At 40.0% G+C, this 27,034-nt stretch overlaps 1 long non-coding RNA gene across 1 annotated transcript in view; it reads left to right on the top strand.

Moving 5' to 3' along the window:
* Nucleotides 1-6,392: 6,392 nt before the first annotated feature.
* Nucleotides 6,393-27,034, top strand: part of LOC143940005 (uncharacterized) — a 120,758-nt gene continuing 100,116 nt past the window's right edge. Inside the window, exon 1 of the long non-coding RNA XR_013263796.1 lies at nt 6,393-6,508. This is a non-coding gene — a long non-coding RNA (uncharacterized LOC143940005). The remainder of the gene's footprint in view (nt 6,509-27,034) is intronic.

Genomic DNA, 27,034 nt, shown 5'->3' with positions numbered 1-27,034 from the left:
AATGACTGCATTATTTCACTGGGTTAATACACCTCATACAATCGATTTTTACAGCGAACCTGAACCCTGTCCCTAGTCACCAGTCCCTAGTGCTTTAAAAAAGTGGCTGGAAAGTGGGGTGTGCGGTGAGTTTTGTTTTTCTTTTTTTTTCCAGTTTTTTCTTTTTAGCTTTCACTTATCATTTTTTATTCAAGGGGTGGGGGCATTTGCATTTTCATTCATGGTGCCACTTTAAATCCCAAAATTATTAATTTGTAAATTTTGTTCTTTGTTTTGTCATAAAACATTTAAAATTATCCTGCACTTTTTCCATGCAGGGCAAAGCAACAGTGCCACTTTAATGCCAACCTTACCAGCTGCACATACTCACCTTCATTTTGCTCCCATGCCACCCTGTTCATCTTCTAAAATCGATGAGCATTAGGCTTGTGTAAGCTCTGATTTGCTTCTTACACATAGTTACATAGTTAGGTTGAAAAAAGACACAAGTCCATTTAGTTCAACCAAACTTCTTCCACAAGAACTCAACCCATCACAATATGACAATATGACAACACTCAATACCTGAGCAGCCAATTATCAAGCACTATTACTGACACATGGGTTGAAGAGTAGTAAGACTCCCATACTCCACAAGCTACTGGCTTCCTTCTTTCAGTTTTGTGAATCAAGCAAGGTGGGGCAGATGAATGACATGACCTGCCTATTTACAGAACACTTCTGAGAGAAGAATATTATGATATATGTCTTGTGAACTACCAAGATTAATCTTAATTTCTGTGCTGTTTGTCTCTTTCAGCTGCTGGCACTGATCAAAATCCCATATAATCGTTCTCTACAAAACCAAATTAAAATAGTGCCATGCTATAGACTGTTACCAAAAATCCAAACTATGCAATAAACACAAATATATAAAAAAAACAACAATGTTATCTGTGCAATAATTATAGGTATTAAGGCAAATAGTGCATAACCTGCTAAGAGTGCATAAGTCCTGAAACAGTAATGTTTAAACATTCAAGTGAATCAATGCCATAATACATCAATATTGTCCATTCAAAATATATAATTAAATCCTTGTGATGGCGCTCCAAACTTTCCAACGTGACAGCAAACTGGTGCTCCCCCCTGTTTAAATCTGCTCACCTCAGGGCATGTGACTGCACAATTAAGTTTGGTCTTAACATGCAGATGAACCACCTCTGAGTTCTGTGCTCACTGATCTCTGTAGGATCCTGAACTGTCCAATGGCAATCCTCCTTACACATAGGTAGGCTAGATAGTGCATTAACATTTTAAAACATCTTTATTTAAATGATCATCTAAGGTACCCACATGATATAGGTGCTTGCAGCGCACCACTCTTTGACAAATAGAAAACCATTGAGGTCGTATGCCCCTCTGCAGCACATAAGGTCAGCTGCTTCCTACACTGTCCTGTCCCCTCCTCAATGTATGTTGACACAGGGAAATGAAGTGTCTTCCTAATAATAATCCCCCTGAGGAAGACACATCATTTCCCTGTGTCGACACGCATTGGGGAGGGGACAGAACTGTTTAAACATTACTGTTTTAGGATATATGCACTCTTAGCACTTTATGCACTATTCACTTTAATACCTCTAATTATTGCACAGATAACATTGTTGTTTTTTATATTTTTATTTATTACATAGTTTGGATTTTTTGTAACAGTGTATAGCGCGGCACTATTTTAATTTGGTTTAGAAGAATACTATGAGTCTTGTGTATGGCCGATGAGAAAAGAAAGTAAGGTAAGTAGTGTGAATCCTTCACAGTCTCAGCCATTGCTATTAACCCCATGCAGGGACGGAAGTTAACAGCAATGCGAGGGGGGGGGGGTGCACTGAGATTATTACTGCACATCTTTAGAGGTACAATATTACAAGGGTTGTTAGATTCAGTAGAAAATCATGTCGTTTTCTACAATTAGTATAGAAATACCCATCTGCTAAAATGTGTAATGGATGTGGCAGAAAATCCACAGGATATTCATATGCAATGATAAGGTGGATCCTGGACTCCAAGAATGCCCGTTTGATAGGAATAAGCTTGAGGAAGAGCATTTTTGGACAGGCATAAGCATAATAAACATACTATGTTGCCATATGACACAGTTATACATAAGCTGGATATAATACAATGCAATACACAGATACTATATTTTGACTCTAAAGTTATGGATTTGTAGAAAAATGGTGGGTAAAGACAAAATGGCCACCTTTTTGCCTAGTTATTGCACTGCCCATGCTATCTGTTACAATACAGGGTTGTGAGAACAAGTATGCCAAAATACTAAAGTTATGTTCTCCATACCGTGTGAGACATCATTTCCAGAAAATAACCTTGGGAAGAAGGAGATCATAAATATCACCTGCTGTAAATGACAATGTAACCTTGTTATGCAATTTTGCTACTGTTATCGAGTGGTTCAAAATTGTATTAACTAACAGGAAGTTAGATAAATGTATTAGTACCCAACTGGTTTATACTGGGAGAGTTTTTGTATGTAGATGTAGCACAGCACCCAAAGGAGCTGCTTGATTCAGGTGGGTCCCCTGTTCCTGCCCTTGAACTCCTTAAAGACCTCAGCCCTTTTGACACACTGTGTTCAAACCCACAATATTGCAAGAAATCACTAATATCAATATTATATGCTTAACAACAACAATACAACAATACAGTTTCAAGAATACATTTGCACTCAGTGGTAATAGAAAGAAGGAAAAAAAACGTGTTGTGTTAAAAGTAGCAGGTATACAGGGACAAAGAGATCAATTAAATTGTGTTAGTAGGGCTACGCTTTGGTATGCAAAAATGAGCACAAAGAAATCTGTCCAAATGCGAGATCCAGATCAGCGTAAATTGTAACAATGCCACCTAAAGTGCAGTGATGATCAGTAGAAATAAAATGTAACAAACATGGGAGATTACACTGTCAATGTGCAATAGCTGTGGCTATACCAAGGCAAGGGCAGTCTGGTAACACTTAGCAGAAGAGAAATTGATTAACAGTGGTGGGACTGGCTTAATGGGAATGTTACATGACAGGGGCAGTCCTTGAAATGTTTCTTCTGCTGGCTATGGTTGGGGCCTTTAAAGTAGAGTTGGTGCACTTTACAAACATCCTAACAAAACTACATGCAGTAGATGAAAGCTGTAGAAGTGAAGTATTCTCTTGAACAGCTGCAATATAGGTGACAATTCAGTAGAATCACAGTTTTAAAAAACTAGTATTGATGTAATGTAGGTCTGCTAGATCAGGCTAGGGTGATGCAGCACATAAGAAGTGTAATAAATGTCCTGCAGTCAGTTACACAGTCTCTGCCAGCAGTAAAAGAAAAGGATACTCTTGGTGGAAGGGGCCCCCTTAAGTATTCCTTGAGGCTTCCAGTAAATAGCATTGGTAGCCAGTGGCAGTAGCTCCTTGGCCTTCTTGCAGCAGCAGTCAGGTGGTGGATAAAATGTCCAAAGCCGTGCAGCACCAGGCACTCTTGACTCAGTCACAAGACCCAAACTACATCTCCCAGGGGGGTGCAGAGCAGCAGCCATGCCCTCCTCTTCCAACTGATTGGCCAGGAAACACTGCTAGAGTTGGCTAGGGGGGACGAAAAGGGCTTTCACACACAGACCGCTGCTGCTACATTCTGTCTCTTAATGCAGTGGTAGCGGGAAGGATAAGAAACCATAGCAAGTGGCATCCGGCTACATAGATTATGTATTTTATTTAAATCTGTGCAGGCATGCCCTATGCAGGACTTGCTATAGGTACATCATACTTTAGGTGCCTCCGGTCATATTATAACAGCATTTCTTTCTACTTAGATTGCAATGGTTATTAGTATGTTGGTTAATAGTAAAAATGAATTACTTGTCAAAATCTTATGTTCTCCACTATGATTATTTTCTGTTTGCTGACTACACAATGTTTAACTTATGTTCTATGCATTTGTCACTTAGGAAGTGAAACATTGTTTCTACTTGAGTAATATGTGGTACATTTAGTGATGTAGGGACAGAGGTGACACATGTGAACCAGAAAAAAAAGCTTATTTTTTCATAATAGAGTTTGGTATAAGTGATTGGAAGAAGGATGTGCGTGGAATGCACATGTGTTGTACTGTATGTGATTGCATTTAGACTCAAGCTGCTGCATCGAAAATATTTGTGCTTCACTCCAACAGTCTAAAATGGTTGTTGTAATTATTATTACATTTAAGGAATATTAAAGATAATATTTAAAGACAAATATATTTTTTTACATTTTTATAAAGTTAATGCAAGTAACAATGATATTCAATTCATTACGGTATTTGCTTTTTTCCTTACTTGTCTTTATATACATTTTGTCCACTTACATCGTCATGTAACGTCATAATGACATGGCTTGGGGCAATCAAGGGAAGCTGAAAGCTGAAATCTAGGTCCGATTTTTATTGCATCATTACGTTGGTCAAGGTGTATCTCATACCTGAGAGACTACCCCAACTGCAGCAATTTCCCCAGTCTTCTCGGTTCAGTGACAAGCAGCTTTCCTTCTGCATAGTAACCACAAAGGGTCACTTGCGTGTCATCGCCACCATTTTCAATGAATACAAGGCATTCTATGATTGGATGAGGTGAGAACATGATATGTCACTGCCCTGCTTTTCCACATTGTTAGAAAACACAGTGTATTATTATAAAGAAATGATAAGGCTCTCTGTATTTTTTTATTTATTTTTGAACAAGAAAAAAAAAATACAAGGGGTTCTCGCAGCAGTGCTGAGCGAGCGACCTCCGTGTATTTTCTAGCAGATATTGTCACCTTCCATAGTGATTGTTCAGATATTTGATATACGGTACATAGTTGCATTGGTCTAAGCTGGACCTACAGTATGTAACTATCCAATACAAATTATAACTTATCTTCAGCTTAAAAGTGATTAGAAAGTTTTTTGTTTTTGATAAAAATGTCATACATACCTGCTCTGTGCAATGGTTTTGCACAGAGCTGCCCATAACCTCCTCTTTTGGGGTCCTTACAGAGGCTCTTGGCTCCTCCTTTCTTCTGAGTGCTCCCATAGCAAGCAATTTCCTACAGGGCACTCGTGTGGGCTTGATCCCAAGCCAGTGTGTGTGTGTTTAATGACACACACAGCATGGCTGGGCCCCACCCCTGCTCCTTCCTCACCAGATTCTGCTGCTGTTTATTGAGTAGAGAGATAAAAAGAGCAGCTGCTTCTTTTGGGCACAATACTGGATAAAGATCAGGAACAGTTAAGTATTTAGGGGAGGTTGGGGGGAGCGTCAACATTGGAAGACTTCCACTCTATTCCTGTTTTGGTAACAACTCAAAATTTGGGATCTTATTTTACTTGCACTCTCGGTAATGGTAAAAAGGAGAGGGTGAATCTTCCTAATGAGGGTACAGCAATAAACCCTCACATGCGTTCTAATCCCTCTCCTTTCTATCCAAAATGAAAATAAATAAATAAAAAATTGCCTTTAGTTATACTTTATAGTGGAACCTTGGATTACGAGCATAATCTGTTCCAGGAGAATGCTTGTAATCCAAAGCACTCACATATCAAAGCGATAGAAGTCAATGGAAATGAAGATAATTTGTTCCGCATTGACTTCTATTGCATGCAATACCGCATGTGGCCAGAGGTGGGGGTGCCGGTGACCCTTGGAAATACTCGGGGACAGCTCGGATGAACTCAGAAAGGCTGGAAACACTTGGGAACGGAGTATTTCCGAGTATTTCCGAGTGGTTTCGAGTATTTCCGAACAGCTCCGAACCTTTCCGAATGTCACTGGCACCCCTGCGTCTCTCTGGCCAAATGCGGTACTGCACACTCCATTAGCTTGAATTCTACTCATTTTGTGAGACAACACTCGCAAACTGAGTCATAATAAAAAAAAAAAAAGTTGCTCGCCTTTCAAAACGTTTGTTAACCGCGTGACTTATTAACCAAGGTTCCACTGTATTACCAAACCAATTTGATAGCTTACCATTATCACATTCATTAATACTTCCTGCCTATTACATTTTGACTGGTGCCAATGCCTAAAAACAAAGCAAAAGCAACCGATATTGAAAGAAAAATTTGCATCCTTTGAACATGTAGTCATTATGACCTAAAACTGTAAAACATAAAAAAAAATGAACAAACATCAGTTGCATTATTTGTTATTAAACAAATACTGGTAATTCCAATCATTTATACTATGCAATCTTCCTATTACTACATTATATGATGCTTTGATGCCATATGCTTCCCTTTTAGAATGAATTATAGCCCTGTCGAGTTCTGTGTGGTTTTCCAGTAAATCCTCATGGGTTAATTTGAGTTTTCATTTGCATAAACAGACTCACAATATGAATATTCAGCGAGAGCCTTTGTACTAAATGCCTTTAATCAGCGTTCCAGTTCAGCTGCATTGCTGGCAGAGTGTCGTCTATTCTTCCAAGAAGAACCTGCAAGCCTGCAATATAAACAAGGTATGATTTGCAATTGTTGAATAAAAAAAAGAACATTAATGCCAATAATTTATATTTTCTGTACAATGTACATTGCCCTCTTTTTTTAATTTTTATTTTTTTCCTTCGGCTTGCTTTCAATGGTCAGGTGGATACATTCCTCTTCATTTGCATAAACATCAACTCATCATGAATTATTCATGAGGGTTATTTTAAACATCAGGCTCTTGGTTTGCATGGCACTGTCAAGCTACCTTGTGATTGGTTCTGAACGTAATGTTTTCATTACCAGCAGAATTTGCTTAAATACTGAGAGTTTGGCAATCTGATAGGTTTCTTTTTAATCAGAATGAAGGTTTTTAAAAGGAAATGTAGGATACCGAAGCTTTGCCAGTGGTCTTTGCTTTTGGAATAAAAGGTAAAAAAATATTAATAAAACCAAACACATACACTACCTTGATTAAGTGTGTGTAGAAACTATCAGGGGAGAAGATAGCTGAATTCCATTCCTCCAATCCCCCCCCTATTTTCCAGGTTGCATAAACATGAGCTACATGCATAGTAAGAACATGTCAATTACTGTATATAGCCAGCATACAGCTCAGCTCTATAGATTGCAGTAAAGACACCTCCCCATTACCCTCACTTTTCTTTTCAGTAGTCATATTTGAGAATACAGATTTACACTACCTATCCATTATCCCTGGGCTGATGGTGGGTGTTTATAAGACAGCCGTGTGGAAAAAAATAATAAAATGCCCCCATCAACTGCAAGTCACACAACACACCCAAATAAATCGTTACATTTATCTGTTTTTCCATAGAAGCTGATATATCAAACCTTCATGATGCACTGTAAATAGTTCACATTTTTTAAACAATTCACATTATTGATATAGAAGTCATCACATATGTTGACATATGGAGGTGAGGATTGTTTTGTTTTGTTTTTTAACACATATATATATGTATAAGCCATTGCAAGATCTGAAACAGTGTGATTTATACGGATATTATTGTTTGATATCAAACTTAGTGGATAGAAAATATAATGTAAATTTGCTAAACCTGTGTAAAGATAAAATAGGATATATTTAAATATTTTCTGAATCATCTTATGTTTATTAGGTTGATTTGTTTATTAAAAAAAAACACTTTTGCATTCTTCTACAGATGAAATTATTCAGAAAATAGTGTAAATGGTTAAATTCTATTCATGACATTAAAATGCCATAGTTCAAATGATTATTTATGAAAAAAAAATGAATAACTTGTAATAAAATAAAAAGGGAAATCTAAAGTATCGATGGAAAAAGTGAAGTATTGATAGATAGATAGATAGATAGATAGATAGATAGATAGATAGATAGATAGATAGATAGATAGATAGATAGATAGATAGATAGACGATAGTCAGTCAGTATATGCCTTTGTCTTATTTTTATATATTAAAAAAGAAAATTCAGAAAGAAGCAATTGAAAGCATCTAAAGATGCTCATGAGCTTACACTCATCCATTTGCTTTGGAAAATGTAAAAAAAAAAAAAAGGTTCATGTATTTGTCATTCTGTTCAACTTTATTTTCATTGTAGTATTTCTGTTCCTTTTTAGTTTAGTGCTCTGTAAGCATAGTATAAAACAGTAAACATAAATGTTGGCATATTGATAAAGTACACAGTGCAGAAATAATTTACCTGTGTATGGTGGAGAATTTGTATACTGCTCATAAACATTAGGACCTCTTTCACCTTAAGAACTTTCAATCCACATAATATTCTGCCAACACAAAAGGTAGGCTTACAAATTGTATGTAAAAGCTGGACAAGTGGACATCACCAGAATATAGGTGATACACAACTTTAGTGTCCAATATATATTTTTTCTGGCTTTCTGTAGAATGAAAGCTACGTTACTAGCATAATGATTGTATTTTATAGGTTGAAAAAAGAAATCAAAATAAGATTTTACGTATATTGCATTAAATAATACATTTCAATAACCAGAAATTCTCCTTGACTGTTAAATTACCACATTTTGAATATAATGTACAAATCAAAATAGCAGCAAAATAAAAACAAACATAAATCAAAATGTAATATATTCATTCAGTAACCATTACAATTTATGCTGTTTTTTTTAAAGGTAATACCTGATTTATAGGTCATAGTGAATGCATTTAAATAAACCTTGCTAGGTTTAATGAGTGCACTGTGCAATTAATCATAAGCCATTAAAGGCTTACAGCAGAAACAAGTAGCAAGCATTCTATAGCCCTAACAAGAAGAATTGCACCTGTATGATTAGACCAGGCACATGGGAAAATATTATAAGTGAGTTCCGTTAATGAGGATTGTTTCTGTAGCTAGATGATACATTGTAAATACAACTTTTTGTAATGTGTAATACAGAAAGTGTAGTTAAAAATTAAACTTTTATATTGTGAGTGTAATACACCTACATTTACATATTCACATAAACATATGCACACACAAATACACACTATTGAGCTATTTTTGTGGTACAAAGCCTGCTGGGAAGCTAACAAGTCATTAGAGGGAGAAGAGTGGGCTTAGTTGAGGGTGCGTCAATGACTTTAGTGCTTCTGCTGTGAATCTTGATGATAACACGTTCCATAGTACCTGCAGCTACTGTAGGTCAGATATTATTTGCTGTAAGCTCATTTACTTCTTTGGTAAGAATATGTAAATACTAGAATGCGTAAAGCCTGGTGACAGGTTTACTTTCATATCACTTTTTAGGGGAACTTCTGATAGTTAGACCCCTTTCACACTGAGCCGCCCCGAGCATCAATGGTAAAGTGGTGCTATTTTTAGCACCACTTTACCATCGTTTTAGCTGTGCTATTCAGCCACTACCAGGTGGTTTTAACCCCTGCTAGCAGCCAAAAGGGGACTAATTGATTTCAATGGGGAGGAGCGGTGGAGGAGTGGTGAGTTCACCGCTCCTAATGTGCTCCAAAGAAGCTGCTGGCAGGCCTTTTTCTGACGCCCTGCCAACACACTGCTCCAGTGTGAAAGCCCTTAGGCTTTTACACTGGAGTGAATGGAGCCGCTGCTTCAGAGCACTTTGCAGGCGCTATTTTTAACGCTATAGTGCTTGCAAAGCTCCTCAGTGTGAAAGGGGTCTTTAAAAGCAGTTTAGTACAACTAGTCACCATTATTAAGGAGAAAGGGGGAGAGGAATGATTGGGACTTTAAATGAGGCCATGGCCTGGTAAGGTCACGTGCCTCCATCCCTGATAATGATATTGTTAAAATTAGGAGCAAGAGGGTGGGACTTTGAACGAAGCACGTGGTTGAAATGAATACAATGGTGTAGATTTTAACGCTATAGTGCTTGCAAAGCTCCTCAGTGTGAAAGGGGTCTTTAAAAGCAGTTTAGTACAACTAGTCACCATTATTAAGCAGAAAGGGGGAGAGGAATGATTGGGACTTTAAATGAGGCCATGGCCTGGTAAGGTCATGTGCCTCTATCCCTGATAATGATATTGTTAAAATTAGGAGCAAGAGGGTGGGACTTTGAACGAAGCACGTGGTTGAAATGAATACAATGGTGTAGATTGAGATATTTAATATTCCATAAATAACACAATTACACACATAATTTCCATATACATACAAATAGGAATACACATTAAACGTGGCTGGTAATGATATGGTTAAAATTGGGTAGCATGATAGAGTTACAAAGTCCACCATATATCCATATATCAAAGTTGGGTACAAAAATGTTGCAAGGTAACATCTGCATGGCCTATGATCTTACTGGTCCTTGTCACATAATGTGATGGTACAAATATATAAATAATAGAAACTGTTAGAGCTGTAGTATACTGGTATACGGAGGTTGTTATCTTGACGTGTTTCGCGGCTTGGTGCCACTCATCAGGAGCAAGCACATGGTGTATCTGCAAATAGGAGATGATATACTTGTAAATGATCTATTGGGGGGGTCTCCATCTTCATTCTGCTCCCTCTATTGATACAAGATTATTTATCTAGTTGTTCATCTCCCATTTGCAGATACGCAACATGCTTGTTCTTGATGAGTGGCACCAAGCCTTGAAACACGTCAAGATAACAACCTCCATATACCAGTATACTACATCAAATTATGTGACAAGGACCAGTAAGGTCATAGGCCATGCAGATGTTACCTTGCAACATTTTTGTACCCAACTGTGATATATGGTGGACTCTGTAACTCTATCATGCTACCCATTTTTAACCATGTTATTAACAGCTACCACTGTTTTAGGAATTGACTCCACGTTTAATGTGTATTCCTATATGTATGTATTTGGAAATTATGTGTGTAATTTTGTTATTTACGGAATATTAAATATCTCAATCTCCACCATTGTATTCATTTCAACCACATGCTTCATTCAAAGTTCCACCCTCTTGCTCCTAACATTCATCATTATTGTGATTCACTTACACCCATTTTACAATTGTCATTCATAGTCATTTTTTACAAGCGACCCGACATTGGTAGTAGTGGCAGTTGTCAGTTGAGAAACTGCTTTAATTTTGTATAGCATGTAAATTTTTCAGGTACCTAATGAAAATGGTTACTAATGAAACTGTAAATCATCCTCCCTTAAAAGGTACCAGTCAGGATTGGGAATTTTAGGAATCTAAGATGTAAATCTCTACTCATAGATAAGATCCCTAATTGAATGAATTCAGTTTGCTAAAGCACTGTTTATGGTAAACTACAGACATTTTAAACCTCTTGAAGCCAGCCATTAACATATATGCGGGCATTCGGCAGGTGGGCCTTAACATCGAGTGACCGCATATATGCAGCCCTGTTAAAACAACTTACCGTGCTGAGAGTGCTCTCGCTGCACACCCCCAGCACAGTAGCCGGCGGGAACCAGTAAACTCCCAACGGGTACTTGCAATTGGGAGATTTCCGACCATGTGACTGCAGTGCTGTGACAGCCAATCACTGGTCACTTGACCTGAATGCCTCCCGGCTTTTAGAACTGTTAAAGAGCCTAGGGCAGTCAGTGTGAAGGGGTTAAAAACATGCTCTTCCAATTTTTTCATTCTTTGTTGCATCTCAGTTCCTCCAGCCTTGCAGTCACTCCTTTTCTACATGCATGCACACCAGCGATAGATGCATGGCCATAATATGGGATGAAGTGGCTGTATGTATTCTATATTATAAGCTTGTGTACCATGGTAACAACCAAGGCAGACTAATCTGTATACAGGGCCATGTATCTGTATAAGTCCCCTCTAAAAGGACGTGCATGAGCGAGGACTTTCAGAGTCACTGATGTCATTGCCAATGTGATTTTTGCCAACAAACATCCGGTTGAGGGGCATTTGTGGCATTGCTTGAATATACAGTTCGGTGGGCTTGCTGCCTGCCAATTACTACATGTCGGGTGTTTGCCATGGGTGGAAAGCATCATGACCTCGGTGTGTAAACACCCCCATCCACTGCCTATTGTAGGTTAAGGAGGGGCAGTTTTTGAGCAACAAAAACCATTAATAATTGGGTTTAATAATAATAATAATAATTAATAATTGGGTTTATTTTAGTATATCCTCAACTTTTAGTCTTGTGTTGGTACTTTTATTTCATTGTATTGTTTTCCTGGCAGAGCAAAGATGTCCGCTTAGTTTCAGGCTGTAACACCCCATGAGTTCAAGGTGACACACTCCATGGATTGCTGAAGTAGGATAAAATTGTCAGTTAACAAAGCCTTCCATTTTCTTTTATATATTTCTGATGACACCTTTGTTATATGATAGTTTTATGAGTTTCTGTTTTGTCTGACACTCTGCCTGACACTTCTGCACTGACAGAAAGTGGATAATAAAAAAAAAACAGTCATTGGTGACTGGTCTTCTTTAATGTCACTCGTATAAAAGCTGTCACTCTAAAAGTCACAGGCAAATGCAGTCTAGCACAAGTAGTCACTAATGCCATGGAACCGCTAAACCCATATAACAACGAATTACTGATTTTAAATCAGCGGAATCAGTTAACTGCAGTTTTGTGGATTTTGTGGATGCAGATTGTTTAATCCATAGAGAATTATACAATTCATGAAGCATGGTTGCCTGGATTCCTGAATTGTGTGATTCTGCTAAGGTTAGACTGATCTACACATATTAATGAAAATAAAAAATTTGAGAACTGCTGATTTAATTATCACTGCAGATAGCATTAACTTTTGGTTTAGTCACGTATTTAATGTTAATTTGCAAAACAAAGATTGTGCATAGATGGTAAAAAAAATTATTTTTTTTCTAAAGGTTTAAAAACGTAAACTTTAAAAATATTAAAAATAAACACTAAAATATAATTGATGCAAAACAAATATAATTTCTGTTCAAAAGGACTTGTATGTTTCAACCCCTGGACACAATAAAATATTCTACATGGTGAAGCTGAGTTAATAAATAAAGTAAATCAGAGATAACCCGTAAACATACAATTAGATCACATGCCTACGAGTATGAACATGCATAATTATGATCCAAGCTGATTGTGCACTGATATCCAATGCATACAGTGTGCTCCTGGTTTGCTTTGTATTAAAAATCCAAATAATGCTGCTTTTATAAAAGGTACACTACATGGTGCGTGTCAAATAACCTCAAATTAAAAAAAATAATGTGCTCACTAAGCAGTAAGCTACAAGTCACATAAGAAATCCTTATGCTATGCTGCCGTATGGAAGAGTCAGTAAATGTACAAGTATTTAACATTAGAATTAGTACTCCAAGCAGCAACATATAGAATCTCTTATGTTGACTAGGGCTTGAATGTTTGACCATGTGCACAATAATCTGCTTGTATGCAATACAATACTGGGGAATTTCCCTTCACTCCCTGTCCAGGAGATGCAACTGGAAATGAGAGGAAATCCCCCCAAAATGAACTGAATTCCCATTTTAGAGGATTGTTACATGAACGGGTGTCCCATTGGAAGACTTTTCCTCGCCTCTTGCTCTGGTGACAAATCAAACATTTTGGATTTCTATTACTTTCAATCTCTGTGACAGTTGTCATGAGGATAAACAGAGGGTTGAATTTGCCTTTACATACAATATAAGTTTGCTTTTATACGTCATGCTCTCTTGAAATGCTTACAGCGGCAATATCAAAAATCAGTACATCACATTTTTATTTTAGGAATAGCGAGGCTGTCACTGTGCTATTTACCCATTAGAAACCCTTAAAAAGGGCAAGGCACATCCACCCTCAACATTCCTAGAGGAGTGTAAAGCCCCATACACACTATCAGTTTTTCTGCTGAGTTCTTCAGGTTTACCCAAACCATGTAGTAGAAGGGCCTGCCTGATTGCATACAAATTGAAACTCTTAAGGTTTGACCTCATATTACATGGTTTTGGTAAATCTGATGGAAAAACTCAGCAGAAAAACTGATAGTGTGTATGGGGCTTAAGTGTCTTCCAGAAAATTCAGGAGCTGAGCAAGTTCTCCATTTTCACAAAGAAACATATCAGGACCCACTGTAGCCCAATTTAACCCCTTAATGCCTAGCCTACAGAGGAAATCTTATCTTGTTTTTATTATTATTATACAGGATTTATATAGCGCCAACAGTTTACTTTACAACTTGAGGGTAGACAGTAAAACAACAATACACTTTAATACAGTAGAAATCAGAGAGCCCTGCTCGTTGGAGCTTACAATCTAAGAGATCATGTGGTGAATGGTTCTCCCCAGCATCAGAAAATATGCCAAAACTATTAACTTTAATAAAAAAATTGAGACTTGTCAAACAACTGTAGAACAAGTACGTCAAAAGTAAACTGGGAAGATTCAGACATAGGGGGTAAAAGCTTACAAACTACAGAGAACACAAAATCAACAGTATCAGATTCTGAGATGTTAAATGCCAATCTGGGAGAGTTCTGCAAAAGCGGTAAGCCGCTAATAGGCCAGAGCGTGACAGTGGCAGGTCTCAGGGGACTGTGGCACTGTCAACATCTTGGGAGAGTGTGGCACTGGCAATACCTAGGGCGAGAGTGGCAGACCAGTCTCAAGTTCAGGCATAACAGATTCATGAACAGAAAAGATGTCTTTCAATGCAAAAAATAATACTTCAATGATAGAAGAGGCCGTGTCACATTCAGAAAAGGCCATCTCATACGTGGCCAACACAGACAAAGCCACCTAAGACACAGCAAACTCAGACTAAAGAGAGATCAACTCAGAAAAAGTAACACATAGAAAGAAGAAAGACTGATGTTCTTTTAGAAGAGACAACTCCAATATCTCAGAGGACTGTTTCATTCTCAAAAGAAACTGGCTCAGCGCACTGGACATCAGAGGCAGATGCTGGCCATACCTCAGCAGGAGTCACTAGGTCTTGATGAGAAACAGGAGGAGGCATAGGTGCTGGCAGGTCTTGAACAAGAATCGTAGAGCTAGTAGGGAACTATTTCTTCTTGCTCCTAGAAACAGAAATCATGACATGAACTGTTGCTACAGGAGTCTGGGGCTGTAAACTCACTTTCGAATTAGGTTTAGCAACAGATTAAACAGCCTAGGGTGAAGTCACAGAATAGGAAGCGCACTGCCTCAGAAAGTGAAAAAGGGCAGAAATACCTAAAAATAAGTGAGGAAGAATTTGCAAATGCCCCTTATCACCAGATAGACATGTAATATACTCTACAAAATCTTCATACAGATAACTGTTATAATCTAGTATATTATCTGTCCACTCAAACAAATCCCCTTCAAGGAGGTAATATGCAAACTGAAGTGACTAAGTTACCATGGGTGACTTCAGGCTGAAATGTTCATGTAGCAGGTGGGTGATAGCTTGCAGGAAAAAAATGAAGTTTGTAAGGCTTAAAGTGACCAAAGATAAAAAAAATGTATGTGATTCCATACGTTTAGCAATATCAGTTTCTACCCCTTGTAACTGTAGTTTCTGACAGCATATCTTTATTTTAAAATAAATAGAAAATTTAAACATCCCCAATGTCCTTTAAGAGGCTGGCTACTTCTCTACATGGCCCCGCTGTATGTGGGAATGTAAGAACCTGCCACTTCTTGCTCTTGATAAGGATTACAGCAGTGCCTTTTGATGCATCCTGCATCAGCCTGTAAAAGCTGAGAAAATGCTCATTTATAAAAAATGTATGACTCCAGCTCACTGGCTACACCGTGACAGTGACAGAAGGAAGAGACTGTTGCATGTTGCATTAGGACACTTTCCAGCAGTAAGATCAGATGACCATCAAAGCAGGGGAAGTTGTTTTTGCATGAATGAATCCTGTAGGATTAGCATGTGACTGTCTTTGCTGTTTCTTACAAAAACAATATTGTATAACATTTACCATCATATGTGATACTTTTAATATTTGTATGTTGTGATTAATAAATCTGGAAACTATTTTTTACACATATGTTAAATTTGTATCCCTAGATGCTGTCCTATAAAGTCCCTGTTTTTTTAAGTTGTTGCAATCAATAGTTATAATGTACAGATCTGTTACTAGCACCATGCAGTTCTCACCAAGCTTCTCATAGATGTTTTCAACTCATTTCCAAGTATAAATATGATTTACAGACCAGTTGCTAGTGACAGCATTATACAGTGCTTACTAAGTATACAATATTTCATATACAGGTAGGGCTTGCTCGAAAAAAAAGTACTAAAATATGGCAGCTCTGGCTCTGCATCTCGATAGGACAATGTTCCTAACGCTCAACTGTCTAGTTAACACCCTTGTTAATTCTCAATAAATTTTTTTAACCCTGTATTGCTAATGGGTGTACCTAGCTGCTGGTGTAAGGGGGGATCAGTAGTTCTGTGTATGTTTCTGTGTGATTGTGTGTGGTTCTATGTATTGTTGCAATCCTGTACATATCCCGTGTACACTGTTTATGACATTTTGGGCTCTACATAGCCTTTTGCATTTGGTCATGATGCAATGTCAATGGTTGTATTTTTTGATCTTTTTATTTTTTATGACCAAAAAACACTTAAATAAAAGCCTAAAAAAAAGTTCACAAAATTTCAGGTGTGCTTATCTTCAAATATCTATGAAAAGGTCTGCTCGTTAAAGGAGCACTATTTACCACAGGTATATGCACTCTTGTACTAATGTCCACACCTACACTCAGGAAAACTTTCCTATATCAATGCAAACTTGTTTGCAAGCATAATTATTGTGCAGATATTTTAACATAATAAATGAAGCGTGGCAAGACTTTCATGACAGACCAAAACCCTGAGGTTCAGTTTATAAAATATTTACAACTTGAATTATTATTACAAGGCATATTTCCATCTAGAGCACAGCAGGCAGCTTTACGTGAATTTTTTGTTTAATCTTGATTTATGTGATTTCATAGGGGAGATGATGTGCCTGTGGATCATTGATATTGCCAGTTTTCTAATGGTACAGTGGGGTTTTAAAACATAAATAACATTGCAATTGAAGCATTGCTGGGTTGTTTTAATGTAAACATTATGTGAGATATATATGACATGGAATAGGCTCATAAATACAGCATTGGTAGCAAAAAATTTATATGGTCTTAGAATTCCCGTTCCTTTTTTTTGTCAATTCCTATTAGTAATAACATGATTTATACATAATGCAGGGAAAATAATCAATATACAATCAACATTAAAATTTTAATTTCAACCCTCTTTCTTGGTAAAAGCCATAGTATATCAGTGGAAAGAAGGGATATTTGAAGTCTTTATAGCAGGCCACAAAGAGATAAGGCATGCTGAGACTTGTAGGTTTTTGACATCATGAAGCCATCAAGTTACCTAACCACTTAGGATTCTGCTTATTTTTATTAGTTTGTTGAAAGTGTTATATGATATCGACATAAATGTATATACTATATATATATATATATATATATATATATATATATATATATATATATATATATATATATATTGTGATATTGGGGGTTGTTTAACTCAAACGTAGCACCCGCTATCGAGACCAATCCACACCAGAAATTAAATTTCAGGGCTTTTTGACCCACTTTTATTAAAGAAAGAAAATGTCCATCAAGAATTCCCACGCAGGGGTTTCAATTTCACAGCAGTAATAAATGAAAAATAACAAGCCATCTGGCTCTCTGATCAGCTCTGCTGCTCAGGCTTTGCTTCAGCCCTCTTGACTTTATAACAGAATTACTCTTTCCCAGCTTCCTTGCTGTTCCAGCCCACACACTTGGACCCTCTGTCTGCTCTGACAAACAGAACTGTGCAGACATGCACACTTCTCCCTTGCTTGCCTGGACTCCTCGGGAGGGTGGAGCCCAGAACCATGGTCAGGTATCTACAAATAGTCCAACACACACCTGACCAGTCAGTGTGCTGGTGAGTCCCAAAATCTGGACCCAGGACTGGGGATTTCATCCCACCCAGATCGCCACGAAATCCCCGGGCTCCAGATCCCAAAACGGATTTTAGTAAATAATGAGGGAACTGAAAAGTCAGTTTCCTCCTAACGTTACAAGCTCCCTGGAGCCCCGCAACCTATCCGAATGAGCATTCTGGGTATATACACTGGTGGGGTACCACACTACCACAATATATAAACATTGATATATGTAAATTAGGAATGCTTTCAGAAATAGACGTGTTAATAGTTATTTTTATCAATTAACAAAATGGAAATTAAATGAACAGAAGAGAAATCTAAGTCAAGTCAATATTTGGTGTGACCACCCTTTGCCTTCAAAACAGGATAAATTCTTCTGGGTACACTTGCAGACAGTTTTTGAAGGAACGTGGCAGGTAGGTTGTTCCAAGATGTTTGGAACAACACACACAGATCTTTTGTGGATGTAGGTTGCCTCAAATCCTTCTGTTTCTTCGTGAAATTCTAGACAGACTCGATGATGTTGAGATCAGGACTCCTTGTTCTTCTATATGATGAAGATAGTTGTTAATGACATTGGCTGTATGTTTGGGGTCCTTGATCATATTGTATGATGGATAACTATCTGTTATTCTCAGAATTGAGGACAGCATTGATCCTGACCAACTTTCCAACTTAATTTGTATAAATGCAGCCCCAAACTTGCAAGGAACCTCCACCATGCTTCACTATTGCCTGAAGACACTCATTATTGTACCGCTTTCTGGCCCTTCAGCAAACAAACTGCCTCCTGCTTCAGGAACATATTTAAAATGTTTACTCATCAGCCCAGAGCACCTGCTGCCATTTTCTGCACCACCAGTTCCTATGTTTTCATGCACAGTTGAAAATCTTAGCCTTGCCTCCATGTCAAAGGAATGACTTCCATGAATACCACTTCTGGCTAGACTTCTATGAACAGTAGATGGGTGTACTTGGGTCACACAGGTTTCTACCAGTTCTGTGCTGATGGCACAGCTGGACATCTTCCAATGCCGAAGTTAAGTAAGCATGATGTGTCCTTTATCTGCTGCATTAAGTGTGCTTGGCTGACCACTGCTTCTACAGTTCTCAACCATGCCCATTTATTTGTGATTCTTCAAAAGAGCACCACATCTTAAAACCTTAGTCTGATTTTAAATCTGCCATAGGGAAGAGAGCCTGCTGATTCAGTATAATGTTGCTGTGTTCAGTCTTGCCATAGTGTATGACCTGTGACATGAAACTGTCTTCCACAACCAAGTAGCAGAATGTGTCTGTTCCTCACCCAGGTTTAAGCCTTCTACAAAGCTGTTTCTGTTACAGTTATTGACTGTGTTTCAAACTACATAATAAATTGATGGTCATTAGCACCTGCTTGGTATGATTGATCAATCATACAAGTGATTTTAATCTTAAAAAATTCTTGAATTGAGTTCCTGAAATTCCTGTGCAAGTGTAAGAATGGATGCTGGTTTAAAGCCAAAGGGTAGTCACACCAAACATTGAGTTGATTTAAAATTGTCTGCTCACTTTGCATTTTGTAAATTCATAAAAATAACAATTAAAATATACATTTTTGAAAGCATTATTTACTTTACAGCATTTCCTCACACCTGCCTAAACTTTTGCTCAATACTGTATAATTTGTTTTAGTTGTTATAATTGTTATAATGGTGATGCTTAGCAGCATATATGTTAATTCATAGTTTGGTTTAGGTATTAGATCTAGGTATGTCATTGCAGTAGATCTTGCACTAGAAGGCTCTGCTAATTACATCAGGCCACCCTTCCCCATTTCAAATCGCCATATAATAGTAGTAGAAAACACACCTGTGGAAAAAAAAACAGGAAATTATTATTATTATTCAGGATTTATATAGCGCCAGCAATTTACGCAGCGTTTTACAATATAAAAGGAGACAATACAGTTACAATACAATAAAATACAAGAGGATTAAGAGGGCCCTGCTCAGAAGAGCTTACAATCCAATAGGGTGGGGCAGGTGGAACAAAAGGTTATAACTGTCGGGAATGAGCTGATGGAAGTGGTAGGGGATTAGTTTGAGATGTGATAGGCTTCCCTGAATAGATGAGTTTTCAGGGATCGCCTGAAGGTAGCAAGAGTAGGGGATAGCCGGACCAGTGGAGGTAGCGAGTTCCAGAGGATTGGAGAGGCTCTGGAGAAATCCTGGAGACGAGTGTGGGAGGAGGAAACGAGAGAGCTTGAGAGTAGGAGGTCTTGAGAAGAACGGAGGGGACGATTTGGGCGATATTTGGAGACAAGATTGGTGATGTAGCTCGGGGCAGAGTTGTGAATGGCTATGTATGTTGTGGTTAATATGGTTTCCTGTGGTCAGGAAATGCCCTTAGCTTCCACTCTTCAGATGTTGATGTCACTATCCATCCAACAAGATTGAGGGGGAATGCCAAGAATGCCAAATCTTGCGAGCTGACCTTCCAGCACAGTGCTGGGATATTTTCTCTTGAGATTTGGGATCCTCATCACTCTCAGGCTATACCCCAGTGCTTTGAGTGCAGAAGCCAGCGGTAAGGTTTCTAGTGTAAGATCTGCTTTAAGGTGACTATAGATGTAACCTTTGGAAGTATTAGGCCTACACTTCTGATAAATTGGATTGTATGTGGGTCATATCAAATGGCTAGAATGGAAGATATACTCTGATAGTTCATGGTTTGGTGCAATTATATATGAATCTCCTATTTCATTGAACAAAAAAGTAAGCATTTATCTTAGGTGCTAACATGCAAATCTGCGAGATTTGGTAATCCTTGTGGGTATGCCCATTTGTGACAGGTTGTGCCATCTGAGAAGTTGTGTCTCACTAACTTATCTGCCAATGAAAAGTTTGCTTTATTTGACAGAGATTGTTCAATGACACTGATTAGGTGTAGTGCAAACCCGGCTGGCTAAATAAACCAAACATTAGATATGCTTCTACATTTACAAAGGTATTTGACTGAAAGGTATATAAAAGTACATGTTAAATAACATTTAAATTTTTTTAATAGCTAGGCTTATATGAAAGAGGCCTGATATCATTACCAAAAATGTATGTGAAAGTACCCATGTCTTAGAAAGGCCCAATGCCATAACATCGCTCTTTTTATTTGTCTGTCCTTTTTCACATATATTTATCATCCATCCTAAGTTCTGAGTGCCCCAGGAACATAAAATGTACCTACACTCAGTGCACTCAGTGCAAACCTCTTCCAGATGCCTTAAATTATCTTCTAGAGCAGTGTTTCTCAACCTAAGTCCTCAAGTACCCCCAACAGGCCCTATTTTGGGAATTTAACTTAGACAAAATAGTTGTGCAAAATACAAAGCCATTGACTCTGATTTAAATCACCTGTGCTAGATAAAGGAAAACCTGCAAACATGGCCTGTTGGGGGTACTTGAGAACTGAGGTTGAGAAACACTGTTCTAGAGAACCCAATAAGCCTTGAAAGCTATGGTACTTTTATAAGCAAATACTTCTATTAGGAAGCCTACATCTGATGCCACTCCCTACCTAGGTGAAAAATAAAATACAAAAATATACAAAAAATATAACAATACAAGAACGAACAATAGCTGAGTTTTGGCAATGTCATGGTACTCTAGGATAGCACTAATGCTATGTTCAGGTACCCGGATGGGCCTGTTATACCATCCCAGAAGCAATTTGCTAACTACATGTTTGCTTTCAGTGGTTAAACATAATGATTGTGGACCTGACTCAAACTCGGGTAGACCGGGCTCTAACAGATGTGCCTTACTCAAGCTAGTTATTATAGCTAGCTGGTCTAAAACAGCTTAATAAGGCAAATAATCAGCCCCTACAAAATGCAGCTTCACCAGTGCCCATCAAATGCAGCCTCACCAGCACTCATCAAATGCAGCCTCACCATTGCCCATTAATGCAACCTACCAGCGTCCATCAATGTAGCCTCACCAGCGCCCATCAAATTCAGCCTCACCAGTGCCCATAAAATTCAGCCTCACCAGCGTCCAACAAAAGCAGCTTCACCAGTGTCCATCAAATGCAGCCTCACTAGCCTCCATCAAATGCAGCCTACCAGCACCCATCAATGCAGCCTACCAGTGCCTATCAATGAATGTTTGCTTGCTTACATTCATTTGGGAGTCAGGACACAGATAAAGTCCTCTGCCGCTGCTGTGCCTCTGACATGTGCGAACGGAGCAGTGGTTACCTGCTGATCCTGAGACTTAGTTGCTTGCTGCAGAGAGAAGAGAGTAGGAACACCAGTGGCTGGGTGCCTAGTTTGCCTAGTGGTAGCACTGGTCCTGACTTCTGAAGATCATAGTAAACGATGACTCCACTTTTACTGTAAGACTAATAGTATAACAATTCTGATTTATTATGTTACTGACCATTTTAAACTGCAGTCAGCTATGATTTTTTAAAATGTCTTATCAATTTCTAGCAAACATGGCAAAGTGGGGTGTTGTGTATCCTGCTTATGTGCAAAAAGCCCTACGAAATTTAATTGGTGCACTGGTTTCTCCAGAAGTCTGCACATAGCTTAAAGTGAATGTAAACCCTCACATATACCTAGTGAAATGAACAGCCTCAGATGATACACAGGGATATAACAAATCTTCCTACATAAGTTTTACATGTATATCAGCTGTCTCCAACTTTATATATTGTTTAGAAAGTGCACATTGTGTTAGGAGATTTTCTCTTACTGGTTAACACTGCAGTGAAGCCTAGGCATACAGCCAAGACAGCTAATTGGAGGAAAGACACCCCCCCCCCCCTTCTCATACGTAGAGACTTTCAGCTCTGCTTGTTAAATCGTTCAGCTCAGTGCTAAACTATTTATAGCATCCTCCACAACACAAAACTCAGGCTGCTTTTATCATATGTGACGAAGAACTTGTCAGGCGTTATCAGGCTGATAACAGAAGGACGGGGCAGGAGACAGCTATGGGACACAGTGCTTTGAAGAGAGATAAGAAAACACTGCAGATATATGTGCCCAGCTAAAATTTCATGTATAAGGTTTTAGGGTTGAGCGAACCCGTACTGGACTTTTGGGTTTTTGGTACCCGGACCCGAACCCGAACAATTTACTGTATGTTCGGGTTTGAGTTCGGTGTTCGGCAATGTAATGGCGCTTTTTAAAAAGCTGCAGGGCAGCTAATCAACATTTGCTTAACTCGTGTGCCCTTAGAAGCCATCACAACCATGCCTACTAATGGCATGACTGTCATTGGCCAGTGCAGCATGTGACCTAGCCTCTATATAAGCTAGAGGCACATAGCACAGCACATCACTCTGCTTTAGATATTCTAGGGAAAGGTTGCTGCTGCTGCTTTGAGGGAGAGAATTAGACAGGAGTCCTGATTCAGAAATCAAATTACTCAGCGATCTACCTTGATTTTCTTGTGTGGGTGCAGTGCATAATCTTTTTACACTGCCCTAGGCCCAGTGCCAGAGAAAAGATAACTTTTATCTGTCTGTTAGTTAGGTTGGCGTCGGTGCCAGCTGGCATTTTATGCAAGCTCAGTGCACCAGCACTGCATATGTTACTGTGAGATACACCCTTTAGTTACTGTTAGTCTATTCAGCTATTCAAAGAACACCCATTTAGGGCTAAAAAAAATATTTCACAGTGTTTCCTGCATATCTGCACATGTGAGATACACACTTTTGATACTGTTCTTCTATTCAAAAAAAATAAATTTTGGGCAAAAATTTTTTTTTTTGAATAGCATTTTCTACATATCTGTACGTGTGAGATACACCCTTTCGATACTGTTTCTCTATTCTGCTATTCTAAAAACACCCATTTAGGGCCAAAAAATATATATTTTACAGGGTTTCCTGCATATCTGTACGTGTGAGATACACTTTAGATACTGTTCTTCTATTGTGCTATTCAAAAAAAAAATGTAGGTCAAAAATAATTTTTTTGAATAGCATTTTCTGCAAATCTGTATGTGTGAGATACAACCTTTAGATACTGTTGCTCTATTCTGCTATTCTAAAAACACCCATTTAGGGCCAAAAAAAATATTTTACAGTGTTTCCTGCATATCTGTATGTGTGAGATACACACTTTAGATACTGTTCTTCTATTCTACTATTCAAAAAACACCCATTTAGGGCAAGATCCTAAATTTGAGAAATATGAGGAGAATGTCAAAGAAGGGAAGTGGCCCCGGTCGTGGTGCTGCTGGTGGAGCTCCTGCTGCAGGGAGAGGATGTTGTCGATCTGTGCCAGCTACACGCACAAGTGAAACACCTTCCTCGGGTGCGAGTAGGCGACAGAGCCTGCAGCGATATTTGGTCGGGCCTAATGCGGCTCTATGAATGTTGAGGCCAGGACAAGTATAGGCCATAGTAGATTAGTAGGGTTGCTGACAGTGCCTCCAGTTCCTTCACATTGTCTCCCACCCAGTCTCCTGCTGAAAGATCAGAGTTGGCACCTGCCGCTGATGTCCATCAGTCTTTCACCTCACCCCCTTGCAAATCAGCCAAGTAGTCTGAGCCCCAAATTATGCAGCAGTCTCTTCTGCTTTTTGATGACTCTGTTAGCAGGGTTTCCCAGGGCCATCCACCTAGCACTGCCCCAGAAGTGGAAGGGATTGTGTGAACTGATGCCCAACCACTTATGTTTCAAGATGAGTACATGGGAGGACAATCGCAGCACGTCTCGGATGATGATGAGACACAGGTGCCAACTCCTGCTGCTTTCGCAATTGTGCAGAGCGACAAGGAGGGCAGGGGAAAGACTGGGTGAAAGATGATGTGGAGGACAATGAGGTTCTCGACCCCACATGGAATCAACGTCATGCAGGTGACCTGTGTAATTCGGAGGAAGAGGTGGTGGTCACACAGAGCCACCAGCACAGCAGAAGAGGGAGCAGGGTGTAAAAGCGGAGCATCCGTCCCCTAGACAGTATGCCTGCTACTGCCCAATGCAGCAAGGGACCGAGCACACCAAAGCCAGGTCCAAGGAGTTCCTTAGCGTGGCAGTTCTTCAGACAATGTGCTGATGACAAGACACGAGGGGTTTGCACGCTGTGCAATCAGAGCCTGAAGCGAGGCATACACGTTCTCAACCTGAGCACAACCTGCATGACCAGGCATCTAAGTGCAAAGCACGAGCTGCAGTGGAGTACACACCTCAAAAAACAAGAAAGGTCTCTGGCTCCTCCTGCCTCCTCTTCTGCTGCAGTCTTGGCCTCTTCATCCACCTCTGTAGTGACAGTGGCACTTGCCAATAGTGATGGACGAACTTCCGACGGGACGTTTCGCGAACGCGAAACGCGAACGGACACAAACGTTCGCGAAAACGACCGTTCGCCGCGGGCTCCATTGACTTCAATGGGAGGCGAATTTCGCAAACCTTTAGGTCGAATTTGCGGCCACGGGGTAATTATTAGGGGGTAGCACGTAGTCCCACCACCTGGACAATAGCATAATACATGTATGAGGTGAATTTGGGATCGATAACTACAAGCATTTTTTTTTTATTTGGGAAATTGTTCTGACAATTCAGGACTATGGAGCTAATGAAGGCAATGGAGGAGAGGGAAGGTCAGGGACCAGGGTAGGCAAACAAGAGGGTGCAGGAGATACAGAGCACTGACAGCAGCACCGTAATACAGAGCACTGACATCAGCACCGTGACATACAGCGCTGACAGCAGCTCCGTGACATACAGCGCTGACAGCAGCTCCGTGACATACAGCGCTGACAGCAGCTCCGTGACATACAGCGCTGACAGCAGCTCCGTGACATACAGCGCTGACAGCAGCTCCGTGACATACAGCGCTGACAGCAGCACCGTGACATACAGCGCTGACAGCAGCTCCGTGACATACAGCGCTGACAGCAGCTCCGTGACATACAGCGCTGACAGCAGCTCCGTGACATACAGCACTGACAGCAGCTCCGTGACATACAGCGCTGACAGCAGCTCCGTGACATACAGCGCTGACAGCAGCACCGTGACATACAGCGCTGACAGCAGCTCCGTGACATACAGCGCTGACAGCAGCTCCGTGACATACAGCGCTGACAGCAGCTCCGTGACATACAGCGCTGACAGCAGCTCCGTCACATACAGCGCTGACAGCAGCACCGTGACATACAGCGCTGACAGCAGCTCCGTGACATACAGCGCTGACAGCAGCTCCGTGACATACAGCGCTGACAGCAGCTCCGTGACATACAGCACTGACAGCAGCTCCGTGACATACAGCGCTGACAGCAGCTCCGTGACATACAGCGCTGACAGCAGCACCGTGACATACAGCGCTGACAGCAGCTCCGTGACATACAGCGCTGACAGCAGCTCCGTGACATACAGCGCTGACAGCAGCTCCGTGACATACAGCGCTGACAGCAGCTCCGTGACATACAGCGCTGACAGCAGCTCCGTGACATACAGCGCTGACAGCAGCTCCGTGACATACAGCGCTGACAGCAGCACCGTGACATACAGCGCTGACAGCAGCTCCGTGACATACAGCGCTGACAGCAGCTCCGTGACATACAGCGCTGACAGCAGCTCCGTGACATACAGCGCTGACAGCAGCTCCGTGACATACAGCGCTGACAGCAGCTCCGTGACATACAGCGCTGACAGCAGCTCCGTGACATACAGCGCTGACAGCAGCTCCGTGACATACAGCGCTGACAGCAGCTCCGTGACATACAGCGCTGACAGCAGCTCCGTGACATACAGCGCTGACAGCAGCACCGTAAGCAGCCCCAGGAGGAAGTCAGCACAGCACAGGGATGGTGTGATCCCCTCATAATAAGAACCCCCAGGAGGAAGTCAGCACAGCACAGGGATGGTGGGAGCCCCTCATAATAAGAACACCCAGGAGGAAGTCAGCACAGCACAGGGATGGTGGGAACCCCTCATAATAAGCAGCCCCAGTAGAAATATGACACCGCTCAACCTCTTCAAAGAGGAGGGTAGGGGCATATAGTACGGTGTGCTTTTTTGGGTCAGGGAAGTGAGCCAAATGAATTAAGAAGGTCTGTGTGCTTGATTCCAAAAATTGTTTATAGACATATACATGGTCTACTGATCACATGTGTTGAATTCCTCCGAGATCCATGCCTCATTCATTTTTAGAAATGTGAGGTAGTTAACACT

Source organism: Lithobates pipiens, unplaced genomic scaffold, assembly GCF_037356315.1.
Source record: "Lithobates pipiens isolate NorthernLeopardFrog02 unplaced genomic scaffold, aLitPip1_a1.2 Scaffold_3, whole genome shotgun sequence".
NCBI lineage: Eukaryota > Metazoa > Chordata > Amphibia > Anura > Ranidae > Lithobates > Lithobates pipiens.
This window is presented reverse-complemented; position numbering and strand designations above follow the sequence as displayed.